At 42.0% G+C, this 12,509-nt stretch overlaps 1 protein-coding gene across 4 annotated transcripts in view; it reads right to left on the reverse strand.

Moving 5' to 3' along the window:
• The window catches only part of LOC130296436 (P2X purinoceptor 7-like), a 244,178-nt gene that overhangs the window by 230,309 nt on the left and 1,360 nt on the right, over positions 1 to 12,509 (reverse strand). For 3 of the 4 annotated variants that reach the window (XM_056547948.1, XM_056547945.1, XM_056547944.1), the window contains exon 2: positions 10,303 to 10,460. The gene's annotated coding sequence lies outside the window, so the exon portion shown is untranslated. Of the gene's footprint in view, positions 1 to 10,302; positions 10,461 to 11,861; positions 12,004 to 12,509 lie in introns of those variants that run through there. The other variant, XM_056547947.1, reaches the window with a different exon arrangement.

Consider the following 12,509-nt stretch of genomic DNA (forward strand, 5'->3'; position numbering starts at 1 on the left):
AAGGTGTAAAATGGCCTGGTCCTTAAGGGGTTAAAATGAGTGAAATGATCTAAAACGTTAAAATGTGACAAATTAGCACAAATAAGTCAGGTAAAAAAATAAATAAAAATAAAAAAAAACATTCACAGTTCCCCTTTAACAAATGAATCCCCCATGACACAGCGCTGCTCTTGTCAATCAAACACCCTAATGTCTAAAACCAATGCAGAAAAGTGTTTACCAAGAAAGAGCTGAGCTGTAGTTTCAACCCAGAAAAAGTGGGAAGACTCCGGTTGCTTGTTAGCAAACGCTCCAAATCAATGCGCCAGCGCTGCATATGACAATAATGATTTCTGCCACTTGTGATTTGTGTTTCCCAAACATGCCAACATTTTATACAATCACAGCTTCATAAATATACACAACTGGCAAAAGTGCATTGTTAGGCATTTTCTGCTGCCAACTTTCCCTTAATCTTCTAATCATTCCCATAAATCTCTAGCGGCTACAAGTCACAGCACATGAGTCAGTAACAGTGAGGTTCACAAATCCGTATCACAGCGACATCTAGTGGTTGTAGCGACTTACTACAAATGAGACAGGAACATGGAAAGTCAGAACCCGCTGAGTGGTGGTACAAAGGCACTGCTTATCTCTTCCTGCAGAGGTCACTAGTTACAGAATGCTTAAAGGGGTATTCCAGGAAAAAACTTTTTTTATATATATCAACTGGCTCCAGAAAGTTAAACAAATTTGTTATTTATTAAATAACTTCTATTAAAAAATCTTAATCCTTTCAGTACTTATGAGCTTCTGAAGTTAAGGTTGTTCTTTTCTGTCTAAGTGCTCTCTGATGACACCTGTCTCAGGAAATGCCCAGTTTAGAAGAAGTTTGCTATGGGGATTTGCTTCTAAACCGGGCGTTTCCCGAGACAGGTTTATGAGATTTGAAATACACGGCTGTTATCATCCAGAAATAGCGCCACCTTTATACATGGGCTGTGTCAGGTATTGCAGTTTATCTTTGAACTACCTAATAGTCAGTGCTTGGCACAGGAGAGGAAACTTCTTCTAAAGCATTGTTTCCCAACCAGGGTGCCTCCAGCTGTTGCAAAACTACAACTCCCAGTATGCTGGGATGTTGTAGTTTTGCAACAGCTGGAGGCACCCTGGTTGGGAAACACTGTTCTTAAAGGGGTTATCCAGGAAAAAACTTTTATATATATATATATATATATATATATATATATATATATATATATATATCTCAACTGGCTCCAGAAAGTTAAACAGATTTGTAAATTACTTCAATTAAAAAATCTTAATCCTTTCAGTACTTATGAGCTTCTGAAGTCAAGGTTGTTCTTTTCTGTCTAAGTAATCTCTGATGACACCTGTCTCGGGAAACGCCCGGTTTAGAAGCAAATCCCCATAGCAAACTTCTTCTAAACTGGGCATTTCCCGAGACAGGTGTCATCAGAGAGGATTTAGACAGAAAAGAACAACCTTAACTTCAGAAGCTCATAAGTACTGAAAGGATTAAGATTTTTTAATTGAAGTAATTTACAAATCTGTTTAACTTTCTGGAGCCAGTTGATATATATATATATATATATATATATATATATATATATATATATAAAGTTTTTTCCCTGGATAACCCCTTTAACCCCTTAAGGACTCAGCCCATTTTGGCCTTAAGGACTCAGACAATTTAATTTTTACGTTTTCATTTTTTCCTCCTCGCCTTCTAAAAATCATAACTCTTTTATATTTTCATCCACAGACTAGTATGAGGGCTTGTTTTTTGCGCGACCAGTTGTCCTTTGTAATGACATCACTCATTATATCATAAAATGTATGGCGCAATCAAAAAACACTATTTTTGTGTGGAAATGAAAACGAAAAACGCAATTTTGCTAATTTTGAAAGGTTTCGTTTTCACGCCGTACAATTTATGGTAAAAATGACATGTGTTCTTTATTCTGAGGGTCAATACGATTAAAATGATACCCATTATTACATACTTTTATATTATTGTTGCGCTTAAAAAAAATCACAAACTTTTTAACCAAATTAGTACGTTTATAATCCCTTTATTTTGATGACCTCTAACTTTTTTATTTTTCCGTATAAGCGGCGGTATGGGGGCTCATTTTTTGCGCCATGATCTGTACTTTTTTTTTTATACCACATTTGCATATGAAAAACTTTTAATTAATTTTTTATAATTTTTTTTTAAATAAAATGTATTACAAAAGTAGGAATTTGGACTTTTTATATTTTTTTTCGTTCACGCCGTTCACCGTACGGGATCATTAACATTTTATTTTAATAGTTCGGACATTTACGCACGCGGCGATACCAAATATGTCTATAAAAAATTTTTTACGCTTTTTGGGGGTAAAATAGGAAAAAACGGACGTTTTACTTTTTTATTGGGGGAGGGGATTTTTCACTTTTTTTTTACTTTTACATTTTTTTACATTTTTTTTTACACTTGAATAGTCCCCATAGGGGACTATTCATAGCAATACCATGATTGCTAATACTGATCTGTTCTATGTATAGGACATAGAACAGATCAGTATTATCGGTCATCTTCTGCTCTGGTCTGCTCGATCACAGACCAGAGCAGGAGACGCTGGGAGCCGGACGGAGGAAGGAGAGGGGACCTCCGTGCGGCTTTATGAATGATCGGATCTCCGCAGCAGCGCTGCGGGCGATCCGATCATTCATTCAAATCGCGAACTGCCGCAGATGCCGGGATCTGTATTGATCCCGGCACCTGAGGGGTTAATGGCGGACGCCCGCGAGATCGCGGGCGTCGGCCATTGCTGGCGGGTCCCTGGCTGCGATCAGCATCCGGGATCAGCCACGCATGAAACGGGCATCGCTCCGATGCCCGCGGTTATGCATAGGACGTAAATGTACGTCCTGGTGCGTTAAGTACCACCTCACCAGGACGTACATTTACATCCTGTGTCCTTAAGGGGTTAAGAACAGTGTTTCAGCCAAAGGCTGTCCGGGCATGCTAGGAGTTGTAGTTTTGCAACAGCTGGAGGCACCCTGGTTAGGAAACAATGCTTTAGAAGAAGTTTCCTCTCCTATGCCAAGCACTGACTATTAGGTAGTTCAAAGATAAACTGCAATACCTGACACAGCCCATGTATGAAGGTGGCGCTATTTCTGGATGATAACAGCCGTGTATTTCAAATCTCATAAACTTCTTTAATACATTCATTGTAAGTAATTGAGAGAGCATAATTATAAGCAACCTAATCAATATAACATAATAGCAACCCATAATAGACCGTAATATAACATTTCCTATCATATGTGGATGTTAGCAGTCCCATGTATAAATGTGCCTAAAAAAGACTTTTATGGTATTTGGCCACAAGTAGTCACTTGGGTGCTGATGTCAGGCCGTGTCTGGGCTGTCAGTCACGCTTAAAGCGTGTTTCTCATATCTAAAAAAAAAAAATAAATGCTTATATATATATGTTACTCGCTAGGTCATGCAGATTCTTTCCATGTCTTTTTTATGTGTCTAGATTCTGAATTTGGCTCACAAATCCCTCTGTCCTGCTGCTCACTCATTCTGGCATCCGCTGCTCGGGATGGAGCATGACCAAGACAAGTTCTGAGCCTGCCCTCACTCACCATATGTTCACTTCCTCCCTGAGTCTGCTGTGCTGGTTTCAGGCTGCTCTGCCACTTCCTACTGTCTGTTGTCATGCTGCAGTCTGATAGGACAGGACAGGAGTGAGGATAGAGGAGTGCTAGTCCTCCCCTCACTTACTGGACAAAGACGATGCTGCAGCCGGACAGGATCATGTTCTGGATGGTTTGGCGACCCCTGGTGGTCTTTTTTTTTATAAGCCACAATTTCTATAAAAAGGATATTTAAAACATGTATGAAGTATATTAAGAAGGTTTATTAGATTTGTAAATTACTTCTATTTAAACATCTTAATCCTTCCAGTACTTATCAGCTGTTGTATACTCCACAGGAACTGTCAAGAGAAGGAGCAAATCCCCATAGCAAACTTCTCCTGCTCTTGACAGTTCCTGAGACAGACAGAAGTGTCAGCAGAGAGCACTGTGGTCAGACAGAATAGATGATAAGTCCTGGAAGGGTTAAAGGGGTATTTCGGGCAAAAACATTTTATCCCCTATCCAAAGGATAGGGGATAAGATGTCTGATCACAGGGGGGCCGGCTGCTGGGACCCCCGCAATCTCCCTGCAGCACCCACATTCTATGCGGGTGCCGAATCTCCAGTTTCGGAAACCTCCGGGTTTCCGGGACTGTGGACGTGACATCACGCCACGCCCCCTCCATTCATGTCTATGGGAGGGGGCGTGACTATCCCCTTTGAATAGGAGATAAAATGTTTTTGCCCTTTTAAGATTTTTAAATAGAAGTAATTTACAAATATGTTTAACTTTCTGGTACCAGTTGATAAAAAAAATGAATAATAATAATAATTTTCACTGGAGTACCCCTTTAATTCTTAGGGCATTGTGACTGATTCCAAGTGGTCGCCGCCTGAATAACTATTGATGGGCAATTAGCATTTAGAGAACTATTATAGGGGAAACTAACCTTGTGGGGGTACAAAAGAGATATTATAAGAGCACAAAGGGGACAGCATCAGCTTGTAGGGGCACAAAAAGGGCAAAATGACTTTGTAGTGGCATAAAGGGAACAACAACACTTTGTGGGGACACAATGGAGCACAGCTATTACCTTGTGGGGACTGTACTATACTAACTATGTGGTAGCCCTTGGGGGGTGTATGATAGGGATGGTATGATGTTGATAGATGAGGGGTTAATATTAACCCTGTCACTCGTGACGCCAGGGTGAGGGCTGGTATGCTGAATCTATGTTCCAGCCTATCACCGCCCTTCCCAGAAGCGATAGGTGCAATGAAATGACTGGAGGTCCACAAGCAGATTTAACTTGAACTTGAATAACTTTACTGCAGTGCTTGCAATATCCAATGTATAGTAACAGTCTCATATAACAGTTCTTAGGTTGCTTAGCAACTGGCAGAAGTTGCGGACCTTGCATTAAACTTGTAGTCTCTGAATTGAGGGAGTGATGTGCACATCCGTCCGGATTTAGGGGAAATATTGGGTCCGGTGATACTGCAGAGTGCTTAGGGAATGACACACTCTGTGATTTAGATCATTCAGCCATTGCCGCAAGGCTCAGGCCTAACTCACTGCGATTACTGCGATATAGGTCTTCTCTCATCAAGAGCCAAGAGAAAGAGAGCGAGAAGATGGCCGCCGCTCCCTTATATGGGCAGGGGGCGTGGCGATTCTGATTGGTCCGAACGTCTGCCATTCACCAGTACATGGTGTGATGGGATTACTGACGTAAGAGGGCCTCCAAAGGTCCTTAAGCTAAAACCATAGAGTTCACCTTGTCACATGACCCGCAGGTCCTGCAACGCTAATAGAAACAGGTAATTAACCATTTATATACAGAAATAATACTATATACATTATTCTATGGACAAATTAGAAATCTATATACTATAATAGAGGCGACTAGGGGCGGACTGACTAACAGAGATTACTAAGTCCTAGGGACTCTGGCTACGGGGACCCATAGATAAATAAGTACCGTATGAAATGCGGTACTGGGACACCACAACTATATGTAAAGATTCAAGGATCTGGAGTCACCATAAGATCCATGATTATTTAGTCCTTTTTAAAACAGGGCAACATTCTAACCATGTGGGGCTTTTTCAAGACAAAACAGAACAGATATATGTAAGGCCCTTTTTAAACATATATGTGTGGCACATGTAGTACATATATGGCATAAGAAAAAAAATGTCTCCCTAAGTTCAGTACATAGACAAGCAAATGGTGCATGAGATTTGCTTCATTGACCATTCTAAGGTGATTCCATAATTTAGAGCAATGTTTCCCAATCAGGGTGCCTCCAGCTGTTGCAAAAATACAGCTTCCAGCATGCCCGGACAGCCTTTGGCTGTCCGAGTATGCTGGGAGTTGTAGTTTTGCAACAGCAGGAGGCACCATGGTTGGGACATACTGATTTAGAGCTGCTGTATCTAAGTCTGTCTTCTTATAAAAGACATCTTCTGTAGTGTTGAGCGGCATAGGCCATATTCGAATTTGAGATATTTTGCGAATATATGGACGAATATTCGTCATATATTCGCTAAATTCGCATATTCGTAATATTTGCGTATGCAAAAATCAGTATATGTGAAAATTAGCATAAATGGAAATTCGCAAATACGAAAATTAGCAAATTAAAAATTTAGCACAAGCGAAAATGCGAAAATTAGCGCATGCAAATACGCGAATATTGCGTATATGCAAATTTTGCGAATATATATCGAATATTCGTCCATATATTCGCGAAATATCACGAATTCAAATATGGGCTATGCCGCTCAACACTAGTGATGTGTACTGTGAAGAAAAAGAAAAAAAAACGAATATTCGTAATTACGAATATATAGCGCTATATTCGCGAATATTCGCGAATTCGCGAATATGCGATATTCGCAAATAAAATTCGCATTGCGAATATTCGCGAGCAACACTAATCTTCTGCAGCCCCAAACACCAACTCTGATGTCGGGGATTTGCCAATGGTGTCCCTAAATTTAGCATTGCTTCTTATCATTGACATCAATGTCAGCACTTTGGAACTCCAATAGATAAAAACTAAAGAGGGGGAGTTGTTCTGAGAATAGTCCATCAATTAAAAGTAGTAGTAGATATTGAGCATTCAGTTGTCATTACAAGTCATACAATAAATTACAATTATACAAAGCATGACAATACAATATGCAGCACACACTTTTCCACATGCTATACTAACGTTCCTCTCCGTCACTCATTATAAAAGAAACAATGTCGAACCACAATACATTACAGTCTGTGATCGGAGAGGGGTGTGGGATCTATGGGGGTAGGGAGGGGCAGATCACAGGGCCAGACTACTCAGCAAACTTATGGGGAGGTAGGAGAAATAGAGGGGCATCCATCATCGACATCCAGACTATCCAAGATGGAATAGTCTCTGACCAGGCTATGGATCACCCTGCGGCAGTCCTGGACAGACATGTCCTACTGTAGATGGGGCGATTCCTGGCCAGCCATATAGCCTCCTCAAAGGGGTATTCCGGCTTTATTCCCTACATAAATGAAGGGGGTGTGGTGTGAAATCACGAGGGGCGTGGTCATGATGTCACGTCTTGGAGGCAGCACCTGGTACAGAATGCCAGGGGCTGCACTGAGATGGGGGAGGGGGTCCCAGCTGTGGGACCCCTACGATCATACATCTTATCCCCTGTATAAAGCCGGAATACCCCTTTATAACAGTTGATAAGGGATTTGTAGTAAAAAAAAAAAAAGAAAAGTCAAACAGGAAATACCAGTTCACAAAAAGCTAGCCACATTGTTATGGTAATCTCAAAACATAGCCATCTAGCCCCAAGACAAGCGTAGATCCTTCCTAAGCATGTCCATTACTGCCTGCCAGGCACGTACTAAAGTCACCTTATGGTGGTGTGGTGCCTTGGGGGGGTGTATGGCAGTTGGGGTGTTGCTGTGAGGTATATCACGGTTATAATTAACTCTTGTCAGTCGTGACGCCAAGGTGAGGGTTAAATGCTGTATGGCTTGGCCTATCGCCACCCTTCCCAAGAGTGATAGGTAGATGCAGAATAAAGTATTGTCCACAACCAGAGCTTTGCTGAAAACTTGCGTAAACTTTACTGAAGATTTTCTGTAACATGCGAATACAGATACAGTCTTTATAACAAAGTCTATATACAGCTTAGCTGAGATTGACATATGGTTGGGACTTTTGTAAGTTCTTTAGCTTAGTAGGATTTAGTATGCACAGATCCGCTGGATTTAGGGTTATGTTTTGGTCCAGGGTCCTTGCTAGAAGTAGCGGGGAAGTTTTAAGAACTCACTGTTTCGTTTCAGGCCGAGGCCGGCAGGCTGTGGCCTAGTAGCAGTCGTTGTAAATTGCGGAGGTCTTTCCTCATGAAGTGTCAGCAACCCAAGAGAGCGAAGAGATGCTGCTTGCTTGGCAGCGCAGGAACAAGAGCACAAGAGAGCATCTATTGGCTGCAGCTCCCTTATATGGGCAGGGGCTGACCGTTTTAGGATTGGTCGCCACCAATTGTCAATCAGCTTTGCAAGATATTGTGGGTATCACATGACCCAGAACCTCCAAAGGTCCTTTTACCTACCATAGAGACTAAACTACAGTCACATGACCCGCAGGCCCTGCGACGCTATGCAAGGTAAGTATACACTTTCTACACAGTATTTACATTTATTATCAATATATTAACTATATGAGGGGGGACTAGGGGACTAAAGAAGCGGAACCCCACAGTGACTAGGAACTTTGACTTTGGGGACCCCTAACCAAGGTACAGTATGCAATACGGTACCGGGACACCACAGTGGATAACCCCTTTAATTCCTTAGGACCTGGCCTAGTTGGTGACAGACTGATGTCTAGGGGATTGTGGATATGCTCCTTCTGGATATGTTCAGGAAGTCATGTCTAAGCATAGCCCAAAGCAGTAAGTTGGAAGAGATCCTTGCAAATATTTTCCATGGACCACTCCTGGAAGACTCACTGAAAGCTTGCTCAGTTAAATTGGACTTAAAGGGGGAGATTTATCAAAGCTGTCTATGTCCCGCATCAATATAGACCAAACTACAGAGGGTTAGGCCGGTCTATTGTGCGCCTAATGTAACAAAAGGCGCACGGCTCTTGATAAATTCTGTGCACAGACTTTGGGATCTATGCTTTAGACTGTAGTTAAACCTGCTCCAGCATGGTCTGACATTTCGGCGTACTTTCAGCCGATGTGACTTGTCGCTGAAAAGTCGCATTTGATAAATTCAGTACCAATGCATTTTTCCATCTAAAATGGAGTAGAATGCTTCATGTTCGAAAAATCCTCTACAGCAAAAGTCGCAGAAAAGTCGCACATATTTAGACTGCGACATTCTGTGCGACAAATTTAGACAGGAAAAACCAGTCTAAATTATTTGATAAATATCCCCCAAAGTGTTACTGTCATTAGGTCAGTGAAGTAATGTGCCCTAAGACCTGTATGCATAATAATTGTCACGTACCGGCAGGACTGGTTGTGGATCCTCTGAACCAGAGAGGCAATGGCGCGGGTTGTACCAGAGGACCGGTTCTAAGTGGTTACTGGTTTTCACCAGAGCCCGCGGCAAGGCGGGATGGACTTGTTGCGGTGGTAACCACCAGGTCGTGTCCTCCAGTAGCAACTCGACCTCTCTGGTAGCTGATATGGCGTGGTACACAGGGAGCAGGCAAGATCGTAGTCGGACGTAGCAGAGGTCAGGGCAGGCAGCAAGGGTTCACAGGCGAGTATACGGTAGCAAGGGGTTCGGCAACTGGCAAGGCAATAATCACAGTAGGGAACACTTTCTCAGAGGCACAAGGCACAAAGATCCGGCAAGGGCAGGAAGGGGCAGGTGCCTTTTATTGGGAAATCACAGTGGGAGGTGAGAAACCAGCGCACCAATTACCGGTGCGATGGCCCTTTAAATTTTCTGAAGCCGTCGCGCCCGCACCCTAGAGAGCGGGGCCGCGCGCACCGGGACCCAGGAGCAAGGAACGCCACGCAAGGAGCAGGTGAGATGAACGGGGACGCGGCGCGTGAGCGGGGACCAGCCGCCACACTATCCGCGTCCCTGCTACAGAGAGACCCTCGCTCCCGGTCAGTGCGTTTGACCGGGAGACGCCGGGACCCCGGCACAGAGGACAGAGGCAGCGGGCGCTCCGGTCCGGAGGTGGAGATCGGAGCGCTAGCTGTGACAATAATAGACATGTTTATATATGTAAAATACATTTTTATCTGTATTTTACCTTGCTCAATCTTCTGGAAGTTCTCTTGGAAGCTGAGGGGGTTTCTTCAGGACCATGACAAACTTGTTCCCTCCCCCTTCCCTCTTCATGAGGCCTGCACAAACATTTTACATTTGCAAAGCTTTGTGCCTAAAGTGCATGCTATATATAACTCTAATGTAGCCATGTGGAACCTATATGGTGCAAATAATCAAGAAAAAAACAGCATTTTATGCAAAAAAAAATAATAAAAATAAAAACATTTTTACATTTCACAGCATTGTGCCCAAAGTGCATGCTTTATATAACCATAAAGCAATCATGTAGAACCTATATAATGCAAATACACAAGAAATAAGTTCAAGAAATAACCAAAGAGAAATCATTTTGCATATAAAGAATAATTTAGCACCTTGTATTGCTTGTCAGTGTGCAGGGAAATGCTCCTCTTCTAAAAAGTCTGGGTCTTGTCTTGATCTTGCAGAGGTTAAGTTCACAATGGTGAAAGCTGGATCATACAGTGCACTGAATTTTTCACTGTTAGGTCCAAGAACTTTTCATATGTTGTTACTGATTAAAAATAAAGATCTATTTAAATATGGTTGTTTACATTTTTTTAAATATTTAATAAAGAAAATGGCTCTTCAAAATCCCACCACTAGGGGTCCTCATACCTACTCGGACACTAACCAGTCCTGCAGCAGCATCAGGCATGTCCATGAGTCATTTACAAGACCTAGATCATGGACAAGGCTACATAAGCAGACACACCAATCACCTCCCACCACCACAAGGAGGGACACTCCCCGAGAGGATTCCTAACACTATGAGCTAAGAAAAGAGGGATATTTTTTAAAATAAATATAGGTGATAGAGGCATAAAAATTTGAAATATATGGTCAGGATTAGGTACTGTATGACATATGATTATTATTATTATTTTTGTGTGTGATCTGACAGGTATGCTTGAATGGAACAGAGCAGGAAGAGAATCACACTCCCTCCTCCAGCTAATGGGTCCAAATTTCTTGTTGCTTGGACCAAAAAGGCTTGGATACCAGGGTTTTTTTAATGAAGTACAATGCTCAAAAAAATAAAGGGAACATTTAAACAACACAATGTAACTCCAAGTCAATCACACTAGTGAAATCACAGCAACACTGATTGACAATCAATTTCACATGCTGTTGTGCAAATGAAACAGACAACAGGTAGAAATTGTCCACCAACAAAAAAGGACCAATTGTGTAAAAATATATAGCTTTATTCAACATATATCAAAAAAAGACATACATTTAAAAGTAGAAAAAATATTAAGATCAAGGCACATACAGCAACAGGAGCAGATGACTGGAGATGGTAAAGGAGGTACAACATCACATGGAATACGGGAAAGGACAAATCAATTAGTTAATAGTGTTGAGCGGTATAGGCAATATTCGAATTCGCGAATATTCGCGAATATATGGACGAATATTCGTCATATATTCGCGAATATTCGCATATTCGAAATATTCGCATTTTATTTTCGCAAATGCAAAACATTCGCGTATGCGAAAAATTACATATGTGATAATTCGCATATGTGAAAATTAGCGAATACAAATGTTCGCATATGCGAAACTTCGCCCGCCAGTCTCACACAGTAGTATTAGAGCCTTCTTTACACCACACAAGCTGGAAGCAGAGAGGGGTGATCACTGTGATGTGTACTGTGAAAAAAAAAAAAAAAAAACGAATATTCGTAATTACGAATATATAGCGCTATATTCGCGAAATTCGCGAATTCGCGAATATGCGATATTCGCGAATAATATTCGAATTGCGAATATTCGCGAGCAACACTATTAGTTAACTCTCTGAACAAGTATTACAGTATCTATATACAGGGAAAGAAAACAGACTATATCAGGAGTCAGAGATTATTATAGACTGGGGACGCCCCCTGACGAAGCACAACGCGAAACGTACGTTGGGGTTGGAGTTGGTAGGTGGTAGCATGCATGGCGGATAGTTCTCTACTATTGCTGTTTTTACTCTTTATTTACAGCCTGTGTTTTTGTGAAAATGTCGAGGACACGCCCCTTTTGGAGACCACACCCCCTTTCACGACTGGTCACGCCCCCTTTTCGGGTTTTCAAAATGGTGAGCTAGGCTGGGTTCACATCACGTTTTCTCCCATACGGGAGCGCATACGGCAGGGGAGAGCTATGTAATTCATTTCAATGAGCCGGCCGGAGTGAAACGTTTGGTCCGCTTGGCTCATTTTTGCGCAAAAATGAGCCGACCGGACCGAAAGTTGCACTCCGGCCGGCTCATTGAAATGAATTACATAGCTCTCCCCTGCCATATGCGCTCCTGTATCGGAGAAAACGTGATGTGAACCCAGCCCAATTCTGGTGCAAAATCTGGTGCAGAGTGAATTTTTGGCGCAATGAGACAGATTCTGGCGCACAACCCGACAAAACATGTCGGGTTTGCAATAATAAATGAGGGGCATTCTGTTCAGTGGGGGAGATTTATCAAAACCTGTGCAAAGGAAAAGTTGTCCAGTTGTCCATAGCAACCAATCAGATTGCTGCTTTCATTTTGCAGGGGCCTTGTTAAAAATGAAAGGAG

Source organism: Hyla sarda, chromosome 12, assembly GCF_029499605.1.
Source record: "Hyla sarda isolate aHylSar1 chromosome 12, aHylSar1.hap1, whole genome shotgun sequence".
Lineage (NCBI taxonomy): Eukaryota > Metazoa > Chordata > Amphibia > Anura > Hylidae > Hyla > Hyla sarda.